This window comes from Triticum aestivum, chromosome 4A, assembly GCF_018294505.1.
Source record: "Triticum aestivum cultivar Chinese Spring chromosome 4A, IWGSC CS RefSeq v2.1, whole genome shotgun sequence".
Classification (NCBI taxonomy): Eukaryota; Viridiplantae; Streptophyta; class Magnoliopsida; order Poales; family Poaceae; genus Triticum; species Triticum aestivum.
Window position 1 is genome coordinate 398,706,115 of NC_057803.1, and position 17,100 is coordinate 398,723,214.

Consider the following 17,100-nt stretch of genomic DNA (forward strand, 5'->3'; position numbering starts at 1 on the left):
CCGACCCCTCCAGACGTGCAACGTAGACACCCAGCGCTCCCTCTTGCTTTCCCCTCCTCTCCCTGGACCTCACTCCCCTCTCTGCTCCCTCTCTGTTTCTTGTGACCGAGCGGAGCTCGTCGCCGTCGACACCATCCACCACGGCCACCAGCCCTCCCCCGCCCAATGGTTGTGCTCTAGTGCTCCGCCTCGACGCCTGCATCGTCCTCGCCGAGCCACGCAACCCGGGGCGCATCGAATCGCCGCCATAGACGTCGTCTTCCACCCCGGCCATCTAAGGTTGCCGGCAGCGCCCCATCGCCGTTCGTCTTCCCGCGAGCCCGCGGAGCACGCCCGTCGACCCACCGTGAGCTCCCCTCTGTTTCCTCTCCTTCCTCGTGCTAGATTTCGCACTCCAGCCCCGCGCCAGAAAGCGCCCATAGCTCCGGCCCCCGCCAACGTCATGGTTGTCGTTTGCCATGGACCACCCCACGGCCAGGCACAACCATGATCTGAAGCGCCTCGTCGCGCTGGTTCCGTATAGCCTAAGAGCGTGAGCTCTCCTGGCCGAAATCGCCCGTCCGGCGAGCCGCCGCCGCGCTGTGAGGTCACCAGCGACTAACCCCGGCGGCCGCTGACGTGGACCCGTCATTAGCTCTAATGACGGGGCTAACTAACCCACTAGCTCACTGACATATGGGCCCCACGCACTAATTAACCCCGGTTATTCCTACTTAGATTTAACTTAATAACGATGGCCCCACGTGTCAGCTTTGACTTTGGTCAAGTCCACGTTGACCGGTCCCACTTGTCATCCAGCCAAACGAGCTTGAGACACTGACATATGGGTCCCACAGGTCAGGTTTGACTTGGCCGACCCAGTTGATTTGCTGATGTCATGCTGACACAGTATGTGATTTTCTGGATTTTCAAATAATTCAGAAAATTCTAGAAAATAGTTAAAACTTCTGAAATTCATAGTAAATCAACCGTAGCTCCAAATCAAATAAATTATATATGAAAAATGATCAGAAAAATCCAATCTATCCATCTGTACTGGTTCCATGCATGTTTAAACAACTTAACCTTGCTGTTTAGATAAAAACATGATAATGCACCTTATAAGTTCTTAGTTTGAATTTGAATTTGAACCTTTGGTTCAAACCAACTCAAACCCTTCTGTTCTTAGCTCCGTTAGCACGAATCACAGCATATTGACATGGCATGATCATGCATCATATTGTGCATTGCATTGATTGTGTTCTTTCGGTGTTTGCGGGTGGTTGTTCCCCCTCGGTAGACGTATGTTTCGATGATGCGTTTGGTGACACCGATGAAGAGCTATATCATCTTCAGAAGTGACAGTCAAGCAAAACCCCCCTTGTTCATTGTGATACAATCCCACTCTCTCGCTCCTGCTCTCTTTTACTGCATTAGGACAACATCGATTCAACTGTTACGTGTTGCGGTAGCTGAACCCCTTTTCCTCTGCATGACCTGTCATTGCCACAATAAATAGATGAAACCCACTAGCATGAGTAGGAGTTGTTCGAGCCCTGATGTGCCTACTCATTCATGCTTGTTTGTCGTGCCTGCTACTGCTTAGAGTTGAGTCGGGTCTGGTTCATCGGGAATGAATTGGAATGGTGATGAACATGTCCTACTGTGTGTGAGCTAAGTGTGTGAACATGATTTGGCAAAGTAGCGGTGAGAGGCCATGTAGGAGTACATGGTGGGTTGTCTCATTGAAGCCGCCCTCAGGAACTGAGTTCTGTGTTTCTGATCCATGAACAACTACTACCACAAATTGGGATCCTTAATTGACTTTCTCGACTTATTAACCGCCTTGATCTCTGTCCAGGAGTTGCAACTAGTTTCAGGTGTTTGTAGGATATGTGTTGGCGGCCGTGCGTAGCGCTGACCCTAGGCGTGGTCTATGATGCGGTAGATACACCATGGCACAGTGTACCGGGCGCCCGTTTGGTGTCTCGGGAACCCTGCACACATCGTTTGGGGCTGTGAGCGAAACTCCGGCCGGATCTCCTCGCGGATGGAACCCAAATAGGCGATAAACCTGGACTAGAGACATGTGTGGTTAGTCAGGTCGTGGCCGACTCCCTCGTGCCACTGTGCCTAGTCTGTCCCAAGCCCACATGTACCAGGTGCCACTTGCTAGACTACTAACACTACCTACAAACACCAGAAACTAGTTGCAACTCCTGGACAGAGATCGAGTTGATTAATAAGCCGAGAGGGGCCGAGTTACCGGAACCCAATGTGTGGTAGTAACTGTTCATGGATCACAAACACAGAACTCAGTTCCTGAGAACGGCTGCAATGAGACAACCCACCATGTACTCCTACATGGCCTCTCACCGCTACCTTTACCAAATCGTGTTCACACACTTAGCTCTCAACGTTAGGATATGTTCACCACGTTCCAATTCATTACCGATGAATCAGACTTGACTCAAATCTAGGCAGTAGCAGGCACGACAACAAGCATGAATGAGTAGGCACATCAGGGCTCAAACACTTCCTACTCATGCTAGTGGGTTTCATCTATTTACTGTGGCAATGACAGGTCATGCAGAGGAAAGACGTCAATATCAATTGGAGCAATGAATCAACATCTCCGAGAAGGGCAATTGGATCACGAAGATCATGTCGGCTTTGTGTCCCCTCTGTCTTCTTACCTCACGTCTTGATTCTCGGGACGAGATTCTTGTTTAGTGGGGGTGAGTTGTCACAACCCTAGAATTGTTTGCAATAGTTGCATAAGAGAGCATCCATGCATCATGTCTAAATTCTGAAAGTTGAATTGAGGTTAGTTGAAACACTCAGAAGTCACTTCAGAAATAATCAGCATTAAATATATTTTCAAATGAGTCCAAGGAAATGTTCCTGTTATTCTGTAAAAATATTGCCAAGAGGTAAAATGTCTCAGAAATATTTATTTTGGGCATTTGAAATTAATTCAATAACTATTCTAATTGGATATATATTTATTATATAAGAGATATATGTTCAATAATTCCGAAAATTGTTGTGTGGCTTTGGATAAGACCACTTAGCTCACACAATTATTTCCATGAAGTTTCAAATTGATTTGGTATTTAGATCAAATCAAAACAAACAACAGAAAATAGAAAACAAAAATAAAAAGGGAGAGAGGGACTTACCTGGCAGAAGCTTATCTGGCACCCACCAACAGGCCTAGTACTGTAGCTGGCGGCCCAGCCCACCACCGCTGCCCCCTGTTGTCTTCCTCCTTGGACAAAAAGACATGGGCGCGTGCTCGCCACCTGCTGGCCATGCATAGGCCAACTCCACCCTGCCTGCTTCACTCCCCCGACGCCCTGAACACGCCACACAACCCCCTGACCCCTCTCACTCTTCCCCGTGGCCCTCCTCTCCTCTGCTCTCGCTCTCTCTTCCGAAGCCAAGCGGAGCCTTCGCCGCCGCTCATTGTTTTCACGGCCACCGCCTCCCCCTCGACCCCTCGCCGTGCCTGCGAGCTCCATCTCGACATCCCCGACTACCTCGACGAGCCACGAGGCCCCGGACCGCTGCAACGCCGCCACCGCTGCTGTTTCCTTCGTCGGCCACCGGAGATCGTCGCCGTCGATTCGCCGCCTCCCAAGCTTCCCCGAGCCCGCTTCAACGCCTGCTGCAACCGCTGTGAGCTGCTGCTCCTCCTCCCCCTCTCCATTTTCTCGTTTGCATGACGTAGCTACCGCTTCGCCGATGACCAAAACCCACCGCCGCAACAGCTTGTCGTCGGCGTTGCTCCGACGACCATTTGGTCACCCCAGCATGTCCAGCAAGCTCGCCGCACACCATAGAGCCTCTCAAGCGCTTTGGGTCATCCGTTAGCACACCGTAGCCTCGACTCCAAGCACGCCCGAGCCCTGGCCGCCGCTGTTGATGTCGTCGTCGTCGCTACCGTCCACATCGGGCCTTCCCGAGAACACCATAGGACACGTCGTGATGCCAGCTTCCCGTAGAACCCAGCCACACATACATCCATGTCCGGAGTTGGCCGGAAGGGCGACTTCCCCGCGTCTGTGTGCTCGCCGGCGATTAGCCGCCGGTGACAACCACTGTTAGGGGCTAATCACCCCCTAATTAACCTCCCTTGCTCACTAACAAATGGGCCCCACGCCCTAATTAACCCCAGCTTTATTTCTGCTTAGATTAGTTATAAGCCTGCGGGACCCACGTGTCAGCTTTGACCATGCTGACGTGGCTGTTGACCTGGCCCCACAAGTTAGCCTCTGTTCCTGCCGTGTTACACCAACGTGCGGGCCCCACAGGTCAGGTTTGTCCTGGACCGCGCCCTGTTGACCTGCTGACGTCATGATGATGCAGTACTGATGAAGTAAAGTTTTCTGGAATTAAAATAAATCAGAAATGATTTATAAATTTCAGAAAATACCCAAACTTCTAAAAATCATGGAAATTCAAACGTAGCTTAGAATGAAATAAATTATATATGAATAATTATCAGAAAAATTCAGTCTATCCATCTGTACTAGTTTCATACATGAAAAACCAACCTAAACCTGCTGTATAGATGAAAACACATAAAGGGAATTTAAAATGCTTAAGTTTGGAGTTGCATTTGAATCCTTGAATCAAATGAGCTCCACTGAACTTGTTGCTGTTTGCATTAGCACAAACAACATCACATATACATGCCATGATCATGCATCATATTATGTTCTTCTCTCTTGCCGGTGCTTGTCCCCTCTCGGTAGGCGTATCCTGACCATGAGTTCGATGACACCGATGAAGAGCTATAATATCTTCGGAAGTGCCAGGCAAGCTAAACCCCCTTGTTCATTCCGATAAAATCCTATTCTCTCGCTGCTGCTCTCTTTTACTGGATTAGGACAACAACGATTCAACTGTTACATGCTGCGGTAGTTGAACCCCTTTCCTCTGCATGACTTGTCATTGCCACAGTAAATAGATGAAACCCACTAGCATGAGTAGGAATTGTTTGAGCCCTGATGTGCCTACTCATTCATGCTTCTTGTCATGCCTGCTACTTCTCAGAGTTGAGTCGGGTCAGATTCATCGGGAATGAATTGGAACGTGGTGAACATGTCCTAATGTTGAGAGCTAAGTGTGTGAACACGATTTGGTAAAGGTAGCGGTGAGAGGCCATGTAGGAGTAGATGGTGGGTTGTCTCATTGCAGCCGTTCTCAGGAACTGAGTTCTGTGTTTGTGATCCATGAATAGTTACTACCACACAGTGGGTTCCGGTAACTCGGCCCCTCTCGGCTTATTAATCAACTCGATCTCTGTCCAGGAGTTGCAAATAGTTTCTCGTGTTTGTAGGTAGTGTTAGTAGTCTACCAAGTGGCACCCAGTACAGGTGGGCTTGGGACAAACTAGGCACAGTGGCACGGTGTACCAAGTGGCACCCGGTTGGTGGGCTTGGGAACCCTGCACACATCGTTTAGGGCCGTGAGTGACACCCCAGCCGGTTCTCCTTGCGGATGGAACCCGAATGGGAGATAAACCTGGACGAGAAACTTGTGCGATTAGTCAGGTTGTGGCTGACTCCCTCACCAGGCTTCCGCTTGACGGTTGCCGAGATACACGACGTGTACATGGTGGTAAGTGGCGAGAGCGTGTGTGAAGAAGTACACCCCTGCAGGGTTTTCATTATCTATTCGAATAACGGATTCCTTGGATATGGAAACTTGGACCCCTTGCATAGTTCATAGACAAGTAAAAGTGGATACTCTAAAATGCGCATGATAAGCGTGAGTGCTATGGATGGCGTTCTCGTAGGGAGACGGGAGCAGATCTATAGTGGTGTATTGGTATGGTGAATTTGTGGACTCGTGTGTGCCACCTCAAAAGAGTTACTTGCAGTCGTAGTTCAGGTTAGCCACTGAGTCAAAGCTGGCTTGCTACAGTTAAACTCCACCACCCCTTTGATAATACCGATGCATATGTAGTTAGTTATGATGTAAGTCTTGCTGGGCACATTTGTACTCAAGTTTGCTTAATTTATGTTTTGCAGAGAGAGTTCAGTCTCACTAGTAGTATCGTGTGGACTTCGAAGTTTAGCTTGTTACCTCAGCTACGATTTTGTACCCTTGGGAGGGTCTTGTAGATAGTCAGGCTTCTCAGCCTTTTTCATTTGTAGTTGTCTGTACTCAGACAAGTTATCCTTCCGCATGTGCTTGTTGCTTGTATGCTCTGTATGTCGGGTCATGAGTCCCATGTTTGTAATTCTTGGCTCTCTAGAGCCTAATGAATATATACTTTGAGTCATAGAGTTTTGTTGTGATGCCATGTTGTATTACACATATCGAGCATATTGTGTGTATGATTGAAATGCTTGGTAAGTGTGGGATCCGACAACCTAGTTGTTTATCCTTGGTAGCCTTTCTTATGGGGAAATGTAGTCTTGTGCTTCCATGAGCCATAGTAGTCCGCTACAGCCCGGTTCACCGGAGTCCTGCTAGCCCAGCACTACTGCTCCGGAACACTTAGGCTGGCTGGCATGTGATTCACTTCATTCCTGTGTCTATCCCTTCAGGGAAATGTCACGCGGTGATATCCGGAGTCCTGCTGGCCTGCTACAGCCCGGGTTCCCGGAGTCCTGTTAGCCATGTTGCTACAGGCGAGATTCACACGCTGCTGACCGACATGCTCAATGTCGATTCATGTATGCCTGTCCCTGTAAGTTAGTGCCACTTTGGGTTCACGACTAGTCATGTCGGCCCGGGTTCTCTGTCATATGGATGCTAGCGACACTATCATATACATGAGCCAAAAGGCACAAACGGTCCCAGGCCATGGTAAGGTGACACCCGTGGGAATACCGTGCGTGAGGCCACAAGGTGATATGAGGTGTTACAGGCTAGATCGGTGTGACTTAGAATCGGGGTCCTGACATCTATGGTATCAGAGTCTAACTGACTGTAGGATTACCAAGCCAAACTGGTCGAAGTCGAGTCTAGAAATGCTTTAGTTATATAAGGGAATTGATTGTGGAAGGGAACGTAAGGCTCTTTTTACTCCCTTACCTTATGCCTTCTTCTCTGAGTCAACCTCTTCTTTTCTACATGAGTTAAGAACTAGGCTTGTCTTCTATCTCTCAGGATGACGTGTTACTAAACCGTAGTTGCCTAGGATTGTTGAGTTCAAGCCTCAGTTCAGTTCCTACTACTACCATATGTTCACAGCTGGCCTCAGAACCTTGATATTGTGATGTTGAGTGGTTATGCCACCATTTTTGCAGGATGTCTCAAATCATTTTGAGCATTTACAATTGTTATGCTGTCCGAGTCATCCCAGGTTTCTAAATAGTCTGATGCACTTGCAAATCTTTCCTCCATGTTCCTGTTATATTTTTGGGCCAGATTAAGCACACTAATCGGTGTGTTGAGGTACTTCGTTGCCTTGACGTGTATGTTGGAGTTATTATTATGACCCTACGTGTCCTCAAGAATTTAGCAATGCTTTCGTATCCCAGTGTGATGATTCTGGCCATCATTCTTGAAAGCATCCCGTGATGCAATTTAGTAGTAGGTATTCTACTCCTGTGTTCTTGACCCAAGAATCACTCTGTTCACTTCCTGTTGATATTGTTGCTAGTTCCTTTAGGATATTAGTAACCTTTGCGATAGTCCTCAAGGTCCATGGTATTTCCTTCTTCCAAATACCTTGAACCATTAAGGAAGAAGTTCGTTGAACCAAAAGATCACCATTAGAGTACTCCTGAGGAGTTCTCCATTCATAATTGTGATTTTGCCAGTTCTACCTTTCTACATGGGTTATCCAGAAGAAATATGTTGAACTCGTTCGACATACTATTCTATGCATCCACAACTCAGAAAGTTATTTGTTCCTTTGAATTGTCCCCCCATTTAGTTGTATTCTGACCTTCATCTATCAATTGATAGTCAAGAGTATGTGTGCGATCGTGTTCATCGATGCCTACTATTCTTGTGGTCCGTCAAGCCATTCTATTCCGGAATGACTGGGAAAAACTAACTCCAGTACCTCATCCATATCTAGGATTGGATCAAAGCAGTTGTATTCCACAGATCAAAATGCAAATCCAGTTTTTGTTCTGTTCTACCTTGGGGTATTACCATCTTTATATCAAGAATGTCATGGGAATTGCACTCCATCTTATGAATTCCTGCTACAGTGATACTTCTCGCCATCATTATTCATTTCTCGGTCTCTGTGTTGTTGTGACCAGAATGCCGACAAGTGAATTGAGATGTGTGAAATCAATACTCCTAGAAACAACGTTTCTTGGTAGTTAATGGACAATACTCTCATTCTTAGCATGCTGGTTATTGAATCATCATTCTAAGATTGATCATGCTACCTAGTCCTTATTTCAGGTGCACTCTTCGATCAATGAGTTATGATTGTGTCAGTCCCTCGATCCCTTGATCATATCGTCTTGCCCTGAAAAGCAAGATTGTTCTTGAGCCTAGAGACATATCAGTGGTTCATGATTTTCCGGATATCTTCTCGAAAGTATTGCAAGGTTTTCCCCTTACTGTTATGTTGAGCTCGTGATCATGTTGGTTTTCCTCTAAGCCACCCATTCTCCAAGATTCCGTGTTGGATACCTGTGAACTAGTTCAATAAGCAAAACAATAACTTGGAGAGTTGGAAGATGAAAGCTTGTCCCACTTAGTTCATTTTCAAAGGGATATCCTTGTGTTCGTGTGGTTGTTGAATAAAGATGATATCTTCATCGATTGGTCCCTGTGATCAGTTGTTGGACCTATCGTCTTGCCCCAAACCTTGATTTGAGTGTGGGCCATCATCAAATCAAATCAGAACCAATGATATTCGTAATGTTGTCTTACTCATGGTTGATCCCTCGAGCATACACCATTATATCTTATGGGTCTGACCAATGCTATCACTTGGACACATAATTATGGAATTCCATCTCCATGGAAACCTGTATGAATTGTTGTTGAGCCCATCAGCAACACTGCTACCTTCTCCATGATTCGTGTTGACCATCCAACTAGTATTGGAAACCTTATAAGAATTATCTTCATGTTCCGTTCATGAAGCATATGTCCGGTTGAAAGATGTGACTTCCTCTAATTCATGTGCATCCGATGCAAGTTGCTGCCATGGATTCGAGAAAGCTTGTTCTGCTTCCTATGGAATCATCCCATGTTAGTCATGCATGTGCGAAGTATTCTATGGTTTGATAGGCTCGCTACCTCCAGTCCATATGTGTCCCTAGCACACGAAGCCACTGACTGATTAAAGAAGGAGTTAAGTGCTAATCCATGGTAATGCACAAGACTTCGATATCCTCGATGATGGTTCCCCACCTGAACTCGGTAGTATTTTATTATAAGAATACTATGTGGTCATGTTGTCTAGGACAGCGTGTTCACATGCGAGTAGCAGAACCCACTCATGTCTTGGAGCTTGCTATCGTAGTTCATCTCCCGAGAATCTCGCAACATCATCTCGTCGATTTGGGTTGCAACTCTTCTTCTCAGACATGTTGAGTCTGAAGTATCCTGTTTCTAACTAGATCTGAATCTCAGGCAGATATGATGGTTGGAACATTCCCACCATTTGCATGTTGTTCCTAGCTTGCACTCCATTGTGCCAATCCTACCATGGGTTGCCCTCTTGGTAATTACTACTCAGGATTATCTTCAAAGTGGGCTTAGCATGGGTCCATCCATCTCCAATGATAAGCAAAAATCACTCATTGCGTTGTCTTCAACAAGGTAGTCCACATCATCCATTCTAGTGTGAGTATGCCATCTTTTTTTGACTCCTTCAAATGATCGACTATGATTGCCTTAGGCTGGTATAAAGAGCTTCAATGATCTTTGTATCAAAAGTAATTCTTTTTGCCACCTAAGGGGATAATTCTACGAGTCACCTTCCTTAAGGTATCACGTTACGAAATCATGGCAATTATCTCCTTGCTACTTTGAAATTCATGCTCCATCTTAGTCAAGTGTGGATTTGTAGCCTGCCAAATTGAAACCTCGTCATTTGTTTCTTTCCTCCCCTCTTGATATGTGTTTTGTGTCTCAGCTCGAGAGATTTTCCTACATCTCACCCCATAAGTTGATCGTGAGTTGTTCGATCTTCCAGAAGATCAATTTCGGTAGAGTATCTTTCCGTCATCATCATGTTCAATGAAGATCTCGAAAGCAAAGACGTCAAGATCAATTGGAGAAATGAATCAACATCTCCGAGAAGGGTAATTGGATCACGAAGATCATGTCAGCTTTGTGTCCCCTCTGTCTTCTTACCTCACGTCTTGAATCTCGGGACGAGATTCTTGTTTAGTGGGGGTGAGTTGTCACAGCCCTAGAATTGTTTGCAGTAGTTGCATAAGAGAGCATCCATGCATCATGTCTAAATTCTGAAAGTTGAATTGAGGTTAGTTGAAACCCTCAGAAGTAACTTCAGAAATAATCAGCATTAAAAATCTTTTCAAATGAGTCCAAGAAATGTTCTTGTTATTCTGTAAAAATATTGGCAAGAGGTAAAATTCAAACCAATATTTTTGGAGTCTCAGAAATATTTCTTTTGGCATTTGAAATTAATTCAATTGCTATTTGAATTGGATATATATTTATTATATAAGAAATATATGTTCAATAATTCTGAAAATTGTTGTGTGGCTTTGGATAAGACCACTTAGCTCACACAATTATTTCCATGAAGTTTCAGATTGATTTGGTATTTAGATCAAATCAAAACAAATAGCAGAAAATAGAAAACAAAAGTAAAAAGAGAGAGAGGGACTTACCTGGCAGAAGCTTACCTGGCGCCCACCAACAGGCCCAGTACTGTAGCTGGCGGCCCAGCCCACCACCGCTGCGCCTGTCATCTTCCTCCTTGGACAGAAGGACAGGGGCGCTTGCTCGCTGCCTGCTAGCCACGCGCAGGCCACCTCCACCCTGCCTGCTTCACTCCCCCGACGCCCTGAACGCGCCAGGCAACCCCCTGACACCTCTCACTCTTCCCCGTGGCCCTCCTCTCCTCTGCTCTTGCTCTCTCTTCCGAAGCCGAGCGGAGCCATTGCCGCCGCTTGTCGTTGCCGCGGCCACCGCCTCCCCCTCGACCCCTCACCGTGCCTGCGAGCTCCGTCTCGACATCCCCGACCACCTCGACGAGCCACGAGGCCCGGACGCACTACAATGCTGCCACCGCTGCTGTTTCCTCCGTCGGCCACTGGAGATCATCGACGTCGATTCGCCGCCTCCCGAGCTTCCCCGAGCCCACTTATACGCATGCTGCAATCGCTGTGAGCTGCTCCTCCTCCTCCCCCTCTCCATTTTCTTGTTTGCATGCCGTAGTTGCGCTTCGCCGCTGACTGAAACCCACCGCCGCAAGAGCTTGTCACCGGCATTGCTCCGCGACCATTTGGTCACCCCAGCATGTCCAGCAAGCTCACCGCACACCGTAGAGCCTCTCAAGCGCTTCGAGTCATCCATTAGCACGCCGTAGCCTCGACTCCAAGCACGCCCGAGCCCCGGCCGCCGCTGTTGATGGCGTCGTCATCGCTACCGTCCACCGCGGGCCTTCCCGAGACCACCGTCAGACGCGCCGTGATGCCAGCTTCCCGTAGAACCCAGCCACGCATCCATCCATCGCCGGAGTTGGCCGGAAGGGCGACTTCCCGCGTTTGTGTGCTCGCCGGTGATTAGCCGCCGGTTACAACCACTGTTAGGGGCTAATCACCCCCTAATTAACCCCCCTTGCTCGCTGACAAATGGGCCCCACACCTAATTAACCCCAGCTTTATTTCTGCTTAGATTAGTTATAACCCTGCGGGACCCATGGGTCAGCTTTGACCGTGCTGACGTGGCTGTTGACCTGGCCCCACAAGTCAGCCTTCGTTCCTGCCCTGTTACACTGACGTGCGGGCCCCACAGGTCAGGTTTGACCTGGACCGCGCCCTGTTGACCTGCTGACGTCATGATGACGCAGTGCTGACGCAGTAAAGTTTTCTAGAATTAAAATAAATCAGAAATGATTTATAAATTTTAGAAAATAACCCAAACTTCTAAAAATCATAGAAATTCAATCGTAGCTCAGAATAAAATAAATTATATATGAAAAATTATCAGAAAAATTCAGTCTATCCATCTGTACTAGTTTCATGCATGAAAAACCAACCTAAACCTGCTGGATTGATGAAAACACATAAAGGGCATTCAAAATGCTTAAGTTTGGAGTTGCATTTGAATCCTTGATTCAAATGAGCTCCATTGAACTTGTTGTTGTTTGGATTAGCACAAACAACATCATATATACATGCCATGATCATGCATCATATTGTTGCATTTGCATTGATTGTGTTCTTCTCTATTGATGGTGCTTGTCCCCTCTCGATAGGCGTATCCTGACAATGAGTTCGATGACACCGATGAATAGCTATAATATATTCAGAAGTGCCATGCAAGCAAAACCCCCTTGTTCATTCCGATACAGTCCTATTCTCTCGCTGCTGCTCTCTTTTAGTGCATTAGGACAACAATGATTCAACTGTTACATGCTGCGGTAGTTGAACCCCTTTCCTCTGCATGGCCTGTCTTTGCCACAGTAAATAGATGAAACCCACTAGCATGAGTAGGAATTGTTTGAGCCCTGATGTGCCTACTCATTCATGCTTGTTGTCTAGCCTGCTACTGCTTAGAGTTGAGTCGGGTCGGATTCATCGGGAATGAATTGGAACATGGTGAACATGTCCTGCTGTTGAGAGCTAAGTTTGTGAACACGATTTGGTAAAGGTAGTGGTGAGAGGCCATGTAGGAGTACATGGTGGGTTGTCTCATTGCAGCCATTCTCAGGAACTGAGTTCTGTGTTTGTGATCCATGAACATTTACTACCACACATTGGGTTCCGGTAATTCGGCCCCTCTCGGCTTATTAATCAACACGATCTCTGTCCAGGAGTTGCAACTAGTTTCTCGTGTTTGTAGGTAGTGTTAGTAGTCTACCAAGTGGCACCAGGTACATGTGGGCTTGGGACAGACTAGGAACAGTGGCATGGTGTACCAAGTGGCACCCAGATGGTGGGCTTCGGAACATTGTAATCATCGGCCTTGCTTGTCATTGCATCATCATCTTGCATCATGTTTAAATATCTCAGAAACTTGAAATGGGGGTGATCAAACCCTAGCACATTGAAATCCAAATAGGCCCAGCTTAAAAAAATGCATTCAATGAACCCAAAATGCTTCCATCAATGTTTGATAATTTTTGGCATGGCTTGATACCAAACCAAAAATAGTGAACATTTTTGTGGAATATTTTGGGCACCGAATTTAAATCACTACTGTATTTGAATTGGGGCATTTGAATTCTATAAATATTTTAAATGCTCTAAAAATTCTGCTTTCAATTGTGGGCTTTTCGAATAATCCAAATAATGCTCCCAATTTATCTCTGGAGTTTTAAATAAATGAATTTGTATTTTTACTAATTCAAAACAGAATAAAAGAAATAGGAAAAAACTGAAACAAAACAAAATTAGCAAAGACAGAAGAGAGAGAAGGCTTACCTGTAGCAGCCCACTAGGCGGCCCAGATGGTGGCCCAGCCCACTGGCCGAAGCACTCGAGGCCTCCACCTCCTGCTTCCTCGTCCCTGCTCTTATTCAATCGCCTGGAGACCCCACGACACGCCCCCCGACCCTCTCTCACTCTCCCCTGTGCTTCCCCCCTCCTCTGGTCCCTCTCCACCTTGCACCCGAGCGGAGCGCAGCACGCCGCCGAGCACCACCACAGCCACCGGGCACGCCTCGCCTCATCGTCCAGTCCCCTAGCTCCGCCCGATGTCGTGGAGCCGCACGACAAAGCATGCGACTGCAGGAGGCCTGCAACGCCGTCACCACCGTCATCTTCAACCCCCGACCTCCGAGATCGCCGGCAACACCCCGACGTCGTCCGGCCTTCCTCGAGCCCACTGAGCTTCTATACGTGACCCCTGTGAGCTCCCACTCCGAACCCCTCTCTTCCCCACCTAGTTTGCGCCATGTAGCCTCGTTCACACCGGAGCCGATAGCTCCTTTCCGCCGGCCAAGTTGCCGCCGTCATTTTAGCCACTGAGGCTCGCGCCCGATTGTGTCATTGTGCTTAGAACGCTTCCAGAAGCCCGGAACACCCAGCCTCTCGTCCTGCCGTGCCTTGTAGTGTCGCTCCCGTCGTTTCCCGAACTCCGGCCGCCGCCATGGCCGACGAGCTCGATGGTCCTGCGCTCTCCCGCTTGCCCCAGCACCACCAACATGCTCATTGCATCCCCGGGAAGCGAACGCGCCGCGCCGTTTGCTCTAGCTCGCGCTGAAACCCCGCACCCGCTCGGGCCCGAGCTCGGCCGCCGCTAAACCTCGTCACCGACATCATTTTCGGCCACCCCACAACCTCCCATCCGATCCTTTGGATGCGGACGAGCGAGAGGACCTCCCTAGTGGCAGCAACGCAACGAACTGCCATCCCTAACGCGAGTCCGGCGAGCTCTCGCAGTCGGTTTGGTCATCGTCGGCGTAGATCCCGCGATGCTGACATGGCTCTAGCTTAATTAGGCCTAACCACTAATTAGCACTAACTGAATTGACCATATGGGTCAATGATATGTGGGGCCCGGCCCCTAATAACTTATTAGTTTACGTTTAATTAAACTGGTTTAGTCACTGTGAGACCGACATGCAGGACCCACGCATCAGGTTTGACCTGACTAGGTCTGTTGACCTCCTGACATCATGGTGACACAGTAAAGAATTTTCTGGATTTAAACTTATACAGAAAATTCCAGAAATTGTTACAAACATCAAAAAATCATATAAAATCAACCGTAGCTCAGAATTAAATAAATTATATATGAAAAATTGTCAGAAAAATCCAATCTATCCATCTGTACCATTTTCATGCATGTTATAACAACATCAGGCCACTGTTTAGGACAAATCAAATGAATGGTATTTAAATAACCACATGTGGAGTTTGAATTTGAACTTTTGGTTCAAACCAACTTCGTTTAATTGTGTTGCTACTTGCATTAGCTCAATCAACAACATATTGCCATGTCATTATCATGCATCATGTTGTGCATTGCATTGATTGTGTTCCTTCTTTGTTGCCGGTGGTTGTCCCCTCCCGATAGACGTTGTACCGACGCTGTGATCATTGCCACTGATGAAGACCCAATAATATCTTCAGAAGTGCCAGGCAAGCAAAACCCCCTTGTTCATTCTGATACAATCCCACTCTCTTGCTCTCTTTTACTGCATTAGGATAACAATGATTCAACTATTACACGTTGCGGTAGTTGAACCCCTTTCCTCTGCATGACCTGTCTTTGCCACAGTAAATAGATGAAACGCACTAACATGAGTAGGAGTTGTTTGAGCCCTTATGTGCCTACTCATTCATGCTTGTTGTCATGCCTTCTACTGCTTAGAGTTGAGTCAGGTCTGATTCATCGGGAATGAATTGGAACATGGTGAACATGTCCTACCGTTGAGAGCTAAGTGTGTGAACACGATTTGGTAAAGGTAGCGGTGAGAGGCCATGTAGGAGTACATGGTGGGTTGTCTCATTGCAGCCGTTCTCAGGAACTGAGTTATGTGTTTGTGATCCATGAACAGTTACGACCACACATTGGGTTCTGGTAACTCGGCCCCTCTCGGCTTATTAATAAACTCGATATCTGTCCAGGAGTTGCAACTAGTTTCTGGTGTTTGTAGGTAGTGTTAGTAGTCTACCAAGTGGCACCCGGTACAGGTGGGCTTGGGACAGACTAGGCACAGTGGCACGGTGTACCAAGTGGCACCCGGATGCTGGGCTTGGGAACCCTGCACACATCGTTTGATGCCGTGAGCGACACCCCGGCAGGATCTCCTTGCGGATGGAACCCGAATAGGCGATAAATCTGGACGAGAGACTTGGGTGGTTAGTGATGTCGTGGCCGACACCCTCGCCCGGCTTCCGCGTGAAGGTTGTCGAGGTACATGACATGTACAGGGCGATAAGTGGCGAGAGCGTGTGTGAAGAAGTACACCCCTGCAGGGTTATCATTATCTATTCGAATAGCCGGATTCCTCGGATATGGAAACATGGACCCCTTGCATAGTACATAGAGAAGTGAAACTGGATACTCTAAAATGCGCAAGATAAGCATGAGTGCTATGGATGGCATTCCCGTAGGGAGACGGGAGCGGAACCATAGTGGTGTATTGATATGGTGAATATGTGGACTCGTGTGTGCCACCTCAAAAGAGTTACTTGCAGTCGTAGTTCAGATAGCCACCGAGTCAAAGCTGGCTCGCTGCAGTTGAACTCCACCATCCCTTCGTTAATAATGATGCATATGTAGTTAGCTCTGATGTAAATCTTGCTGAGTACATTTGTACTCACGTTTGCTTAATTTATGTTTTTGCAGAGAGACTTCAGTCTCCTAGTAGTTCTGCATGGACTTCGACGTTTAGCTCGTTACCTCAGCTACGATCTTGTACCCTTGGGAGGGTCTTGTAGATGGTCATGCTTCTCAGCCTTCTTCATTTGTAGTTGTCTGTACTCAGACAAGTTAAGCTTCCACATGTACTTGTTGCTTGTATGCTCTGTATGTTGGGTCATGAAACCCATGTTTGTAATATCTCGCTCCTCGGAGCCTAATGATAAATACTCTGAGTCGTAGAGTCTTGTTGTGATGCCATGTTATATTGCACATATTGAGAATATTGTGTGTATGATTGAAATGCTCGGTATGTGTGGGATCCGGCAACCTAGTTGTTTATCCTTGGTAGCCTCTCTTATGGGGAAATGTAGTCTTGTGCTTCCATGAGCCATAGTAGTCCGCTACAGCCCGGTTCACCGGAGTCCTGCTAGCCCAGCACTACTGCTCCGGAACACTTGACTAGCCGGCATGTGATTCACTTCGTTCATGTGTCTGTCCCTTTGGGGAAATGTCACGCGGTGACATCCGGAGATCCTACCTAGCCTGCTATAGCCCGGTTCACCGGAGTCCTGTTAGCCCAGTGCTACAGCCCGGATTTGCATGCTGCTGACCGACATGCTCGATGTTGATTCGTGTATGCCTGTCCCCGTAAGTTAGTGCCACTTTGGGTTC